Source organism: Neophocaena asiaeorientalis, unplaced genomic scaffold (genome assembly GCF_003031525.2).
Source record: "Neophocaena asiaeorientalis asiaeorientalis breed wild unplaced genomic scaffold, Neophocaena_asiaeorientalis_V1.1 scaffold1662, whole genome shotgun sequence".
Lineage (NCBI taxonomy): Eukaryota > Metazoa > Chordata > Mammalia > Artiodactyla > Phocoenidae > Neophocaena > Neophocaena asiaeorientalis.
In genome coordinates, this window is record NW_020172653.1 from 1 (window position 1) to 6,267 (window position 6,267).

The 6,267-nt window shown below is 49.8% G+C and overlaps 1 non-coding gene across 1 annotated transcript; it reads left to right on the forward strand.

The window, feature by feature from the left end:
* The first annotated feature begins 4,566 nt into the window (after nucleotides 1–4,566).
* TRNAV-AAC (transfer RNA valine (anticodon AAC)) lies at nucleotides 4,567–4,639 on the forward strand. Its single transcript has one exon. It is a non-coding gene; the product is annotated as a tRNA-Val (tRNA).
* The last annotated feature ends 1,628 nt before the right edge of the window (nucleotides 4,640–6,267 follow it).

Genomic DNA, 6,267 nt, shown 5'->3' on the forward strand with positions numbered 1-6,267 from the left:
TGACATGGGCTGAAAAGTAGAAATTAAAGCCTACTTGTCAACGAACTGAAAAGGCAAGCTTTGGGGTGTGGCAAGGTTAGGTTTTTTAGTATCAGTTATTATAATCATAACACAGCTTTTTTTGAAACTGCAGAAGAAGAAAGATTTCATCCAACATCTTTGTGTAAAGGTAATACAGTGCAGTGATTAAGAACATGTACCCTGGCGCCAGACTTCCTGGATTTAAACCCAAGTTGTTTATCTTCTCTCTGCCTCAATTTCCACATCTGTAATGGTAATAGGACTAGTGTCTACCTCCTCAGGTAGTGGTGATGATTACAGGATGATAATTCTCTAAAATCTACTAGAACAGGGCCTTGGCAAACACTGTGTATTAGTTCTGTCTCCAGACTAACACACAGCACCGTTAGCATTTGAGCATATGTCTTTCAGACTTTTTTCCCTTCATACACATTTTTACACAGTTTGTCTCCAGATAAACTTAAAATATTTGAGGGTCTTCCCTGGTGGCGCAGTGGTTAAGAACGGGTTCGAGCCCTCGTCCGGGAAGATCCCACATGTTGCGGAGCAACTAAGCCCGTGTGTCACAACTACTGAGCCTGCCGGCCTAGAGCCCATGCTCCACCATGAGAGAAGCCACCGCAATGAGAAGCCCGCACAATGAAGCGTAACCCCCGCTCACTGCAACTAGAGAAACCCCGCACACAGCGACGAAGACCCAACACAGCCAAAAATAAATGAATAAATAAATTTTTTTTTAATCTTTGAAATATTGAGGGATTACGGAAACTCTCAGTGTGGGACAACTCTCAGCCCTACAGTCCTTGGAGCCTTCCCCAAAACACAGGAAATTCCTACTCCATGCCCCAGGTTAATATTCTACTTAAGAGGCCACAAGGCTTGGTAAAGTTTTGGAGTCAGAACTCAGAGTATGTGAATTCTGACTTTGCTTCATTCCAGTTGAATCATCTTGAGAAAGTTATTATACTTGCCTGTGAGCTTCTCTTTCCTCAGCTGTAACATGGGGAGGCTGAGGAATCAGATGTGGAAATCCCTGCGTAGAGCCTGCTACCGAGGTTACATCAGTCCCCGGGATGGACCCTCCTTCGTCCCTTGAAGGCAGTGACCCAGCAGCCTGTCCAGCTTTTCCCTGAGGCAGCATCTCTGTTTCCCCAGAATGTGAAGAGTACAAAGACCTCATCGAATCTGTGCTGGAGGAGGAAGTGCTGTTTGAGGAGGGGGAGCTGGCAGAGAAGATGAGACCGGCTGCAAGGCTTGGGTAAGGAGGAAGCTGTGTGGGAAAGTGTGTGAAGTGGGGAAGCCCAGGCTGATAGAATAAAGAGCAAATCTGTGCCAGGAGAAGGGCAGAAATGTACATGGCAGGCCCAGAACTAGACAAAGACAGCCTGCGGGGCTGTGGGAACTGGACGGTGGACTAGTTAGGCCTCTGGATTCTCCCTCAAATACTATATGAATAAAATGGAGACACATGCCTGGGTTGGAATACTAGCAATGTGGCTTCTAACTGTGTGACCTTGGGCAAATGTACTTAACTTTCCAGTGTCTGAGTTACCTCAGCTACCTCATCTGTAAAATGGGGCGGGGGGTGGGGTGGGATGAGGATACCTAAAGCTGAGCCTCTCGGGAGCCTCAATTTCCTCTGCTGAGAGAGCACTGGTGGTTCCAGGTTCATTCTTTAGTTTACAAGGTTGGTGACTAGGATAGTGGTGGCAGGACCTGAGCTTTTCATGGACATAGGTTTGAACCACACATAGGCGATTTTTTCCATAGTGTAGCGGTTATCACATTCGCCTCATACGCGGGTGGAAACATGTTTCTTTTCCCTGACATTTATATTCCCATTCAACAAACTAAAAAGGGGGGCAGAAGGTGTGTGGCAGCGGGCGGACCTGCATTTTCCTTGGCCCAAGATACTTGGGAGGAGTTTCGTTACTACCTGAAAGCCTAATCTGCACTAGGAACCAGCCCTCCTTTCTCTGCTAAGTCATATTGTAGACCAAGCCACAGCCAGTTAATCCAAGGAGGGCGCAGGACAAGACGGACTTCGGGGTACCTTTACATTCGGAAATCCCCTCACCTCCTCCTCTGGCGCCTAAATCTCCGAAACACGCTGACACGTATTATGTCTCTGAAAACCAAGTAGTAGTACATCCCTGTGAAGCACACTTGGCTTTCCCTTACCCCAGCACATGTGAGGAACAATTTGATTTGCGTGACAAAACAAAAGAGAACGAATTCAACTCTGCACCGGGGGCTCAAGCCAAAGACCCAAAGATGAAGAATGTCAGACTCTGCGAACTGAGCTGGCCGCGGAGGAAACGGAGCCGGTAAACATGCCATTATCAGGAGACCCTCCAGCGTCAGGTCACAGATCACGAAGTAGATGGATCCGCTCATCCCCCGCTGAGAACCAAGTCTGCCCCTGACTCATAAGGAATCTGAGGTTCAGAAAGAGAGTATGACCTCTCCTCAGACCTGGATTCTGGGTCTTCCCCTCACTACCTGTGGCGCCTGCCGTTCTCCCGCCTTAGATGACGCCAACTCCAGGTCCTAAGGCTCCGACCAAGAGTTGTCTTTCACGCAGCGTTTTCCTCAGACACCACATGCAGTTAGTTAGGACTTCGTGTTTGCTTCTCAGTCCAGGTGGACTTTGGCCTACACAGTCCCTCCTTTTCACGACTCTGGACTTGGGCAAACGACTCTCATGATAAAGGCGGGGAAATCAGTGTAACGCTCGGCTCTCTCACCCTGAACTTCGGATGGGGGGGGTGGGCGACCCTTGCGTTTTTTCCTGGGCTGCATCCCTCTTCCGGGCCCGTCCTCGAGGCCAGGGCCGGGGCCGGGTGCCCTCAGCGTGCTCCTCTCGCCGGCTCTGGAGCCCCGCGCCTTCCCTTGCGGCTGCAGGGAGGCTCCAGGGGCCACCGGATCCTGTTTGCGGGCCCCAGCAGCGCGGGTGTGTGTTTGTGGTGCCTCGGGGGCCCGCTGTCCCTTCACCCCTGTCGGGGAAAGGACGACCGCCCCCTCGTCCTGTCCACGTGGGACGGCAGCGCGCCGGACGCGACCGGAAGACCGAATCCGTTCCTCTGGCTGCGCGTGGGAGGTGAAAACTGGAACCTGGAGGGGAGGGAAAAGGGGGAAAATCTCATGAAATGTCCTGATCTAAAGCTATTTTCAAGTCCGCCTTTTTGGGGACTCAGCCCTCCAGCGCTGGCGAGGATGCTGCAGTCCGGTCGCACCCTCGACGGCGCTTGGAGTCGACGCGCAACAAGGCAGAACCCCGCGGCTTGGGGGTCAGTGCGCACGCTGCCCGCGCCTTCCTCGGGGTCGCAGCACTTGAACCTCACGTGTGAAGGAAACGCGGTGACCGCCACAACGAGAAAGAAGGAAAACAACGACTGGAGAAAGTGGCACAAGCTTCCTCAAACTTGTAAAACTTTACTTTTAAAGGAAACCAGACAGAGAGACACAGACACACCGACAGACAACGTTGCATTAAAGTCTTTCAGCAAAAAGAAAGTTGTCTGCCTGCTGGCCGTGTGCTGTGAGGTGAACACGAAACCCCCTCCAGACACCGGCTTTCTGGCAAAACCGCCTTTACCTCTTTGTCTTCCTAGGTTAAAATTCGCTCTCCATGACCTGTTGAACTGGAAAATTATAAAAGGCAAATAAAAGATGTTTCAGACATTGTAAAAGGTAAAACAAAACTGCTGCTCAAGAAGAATGTCACGTACGACGAGGGAGGAATGAACAGTCGTGAGATCGGCGTGGACCGCGCCTGCGTCCTCCGCGGCTTTCTGCTGGGCCTGGTCTTCAAACGAAGTCAATACAGGCCGGGAAGCGCAGCTCGGCCTGCGTTGATGCTTGATGTTTTTCCAACAGCCAAATGACCTGAGACGTCAGCCTTTGCTACGGTTCCTGCTAAACGTGAAAGTGTGATTAAAGTACTGGACTTCAACTACACGACTAGAATAAGCCACAGCGGCAGGAACCTGAGGAAGCCCGTTTGCCGGGAGACGCCGGAGAAGGACTGCTACGAAAGGGCTTTCGAGGAAGGAGCAGAGGGGAGGGAGGGGAGGGAGGGAAGGGCGGGTCCTATGGTTCCCGGGTGGATTCGAAGCATCGATCATTTCCGAGAGCCCAGAGCACTGACCGCCTGCGCCGTGAAAAGGGCCACCGAGGCGCGGGTCCGCAGCCTTGGAGGGGTGGTGTCCACGCTGCTGGGATGCGAGGTCGCCTGGGGCTCAGGCTCACCTAACCCCCGGCTCCTGGGGCTTCCGGGAGCTGGAGAGTCCGCGGGGGCGACCCCTGCACTCGGTGCATAGCTGTGTGTTGGATGCGGGATCGGGAAGTGAAGCTCTGGGGGCCCCAGGGACCTCGCTTCGGGGGAGGCGAGGAACCCTAAACTAGGGCCTCTCGGGAGCTGCAGTCTCCTTACCTGAGGGCTCGCCTGTGCTCCCAGGGTCTTTTGCTTTCGAAAATATTTGTGGCCAGTCGTGGCAAGAGATACAGTTCTTCAATGTGTCATTAGGGGCCTGAGAAAGAGCTGTTTCCGTAGTGTAGTGGTTATCACGTTCGCCTAACACGCGAAAGGTCCCTGGTTCGAAACCAGGCGGAAACACAGGGATTCTTTTCTGAAACTAATATTCACGTTTAAAAACCGAAAAACGGGGCGAGTGGGATGGATTGAGGTAGCGCGTGCAGTTGTATTTTTATCCCCCCGAAATACAGGAGGAGTTCCCTTATTGCCTGAAAGCCTACTCAGCACTAGCAACCATCCCTCCTTTGTCTGCTCTGTGTCACTTTGAAGACAAGCCACAGACAGACCAAGAAGGGCACAGGACAAAGCCATGTTAAGGTTGTCTTTACATTCGGAAATCCCCTCACCTTCTCATGTGGCAACTAAATCTCCTCTACACGCTGGCACGTATTTTGTCTCTGGAAACAAGAAGTTTATCCCTGTGAAGCTCACTTGCTTACCCCACGTCAGCACGCTTGCGGAACACACTGATTTGTGTGACAGAACAAAAGTGACCGACCCAACTCCGCACCGGGTGCTCGACCCAAAGACACGTAGACGAATTTCAGGCTCCAGAATTGCAGCTGGTAGGGGCACGTAAAGGAGTCCTTACACGTGCCATTATCAGGAGAGCCCCTGTAGTGAGCTCAGAGATCAGGAAGTAGACGGAAACTCTCATCAGCTGCTTAGAGCCAAGTCAGCACCTGACACATAAGGAAACCGAGGTTCAGAAAGAGAGCATGACCTTGGCTCTGCCGCACACAGCGCTAAAGCTAGACCAGGATGGAACCAAGCCACTTACCTTGCGGCCTGGCCTCAGAGCCCAAAACGTCACCCAGAACAGGAGAGGTGAAAGGTGATGAGCAGCGGCGCAAGGGCTGGGAGCATTTCACAGCTGCCTTCAGCCCTGGGCCACTGGGAATCACCTCCTTTCCTGCTCTAGGCATCTCAGGAATTTAATTTTTACTTTCACAGTTTCCACCTGAAGACACTAAGTTGGACGTTTTGCGTGGCTCCCTGGTGGTCTAATAGTTAGGATTCAGTGCTTTCACCTCCATGACCTGGGTTCAGTTCCCGGTCAGGGAAGTGTCCTTTCGCTGGCATCCTGATTTTGTAGTTATGTATTCATTCCACTGTGTCACTTCCCAAAGTGGGGCTCTGATAGAGCCTCTATACTTTAAGGATTCCAGTGGATAGCATCCAAGGTGCTTTTTACTGAACTTTCTTTCTGAAATGTAACTCCGAAGAAAAACCAAAAAGTTTAGCTTTACTGTATCACAGAGATAAATTAGTATGTACCTAGTGTGCTAGGTACAAGAAAAAAAATTCAAGTTGATAGTAAGGATAAATCTCGAATACTTTTAACACTCTAGAGAATTCTAATAATTAACATATGATTGTACAGAAAATGTTATATTTCTAGAGATGACTCCTTGTATGCATCACAACAGTTTAATAATTTCAGCCTAAAAACTACTTTATGTTGTTTTTCAAATATTACAATAATATGGAATATATGGGTAGCATAGTACTCTAGTTTCACAAGTCCTGGATTTTTTTTTTCCTGGATTTATTTTCTCTTCAAAATTCTAATAATATTGAACTGCCTAAATTTTTATACTGGTTTTACTTGTTTAACAAGAAATTTTTAATCCAATAAATATTTAAGTTTATGAAATTTAAAATCATGTTTTCCAGTAAATTAAATATACCATATAATATATTTTGAA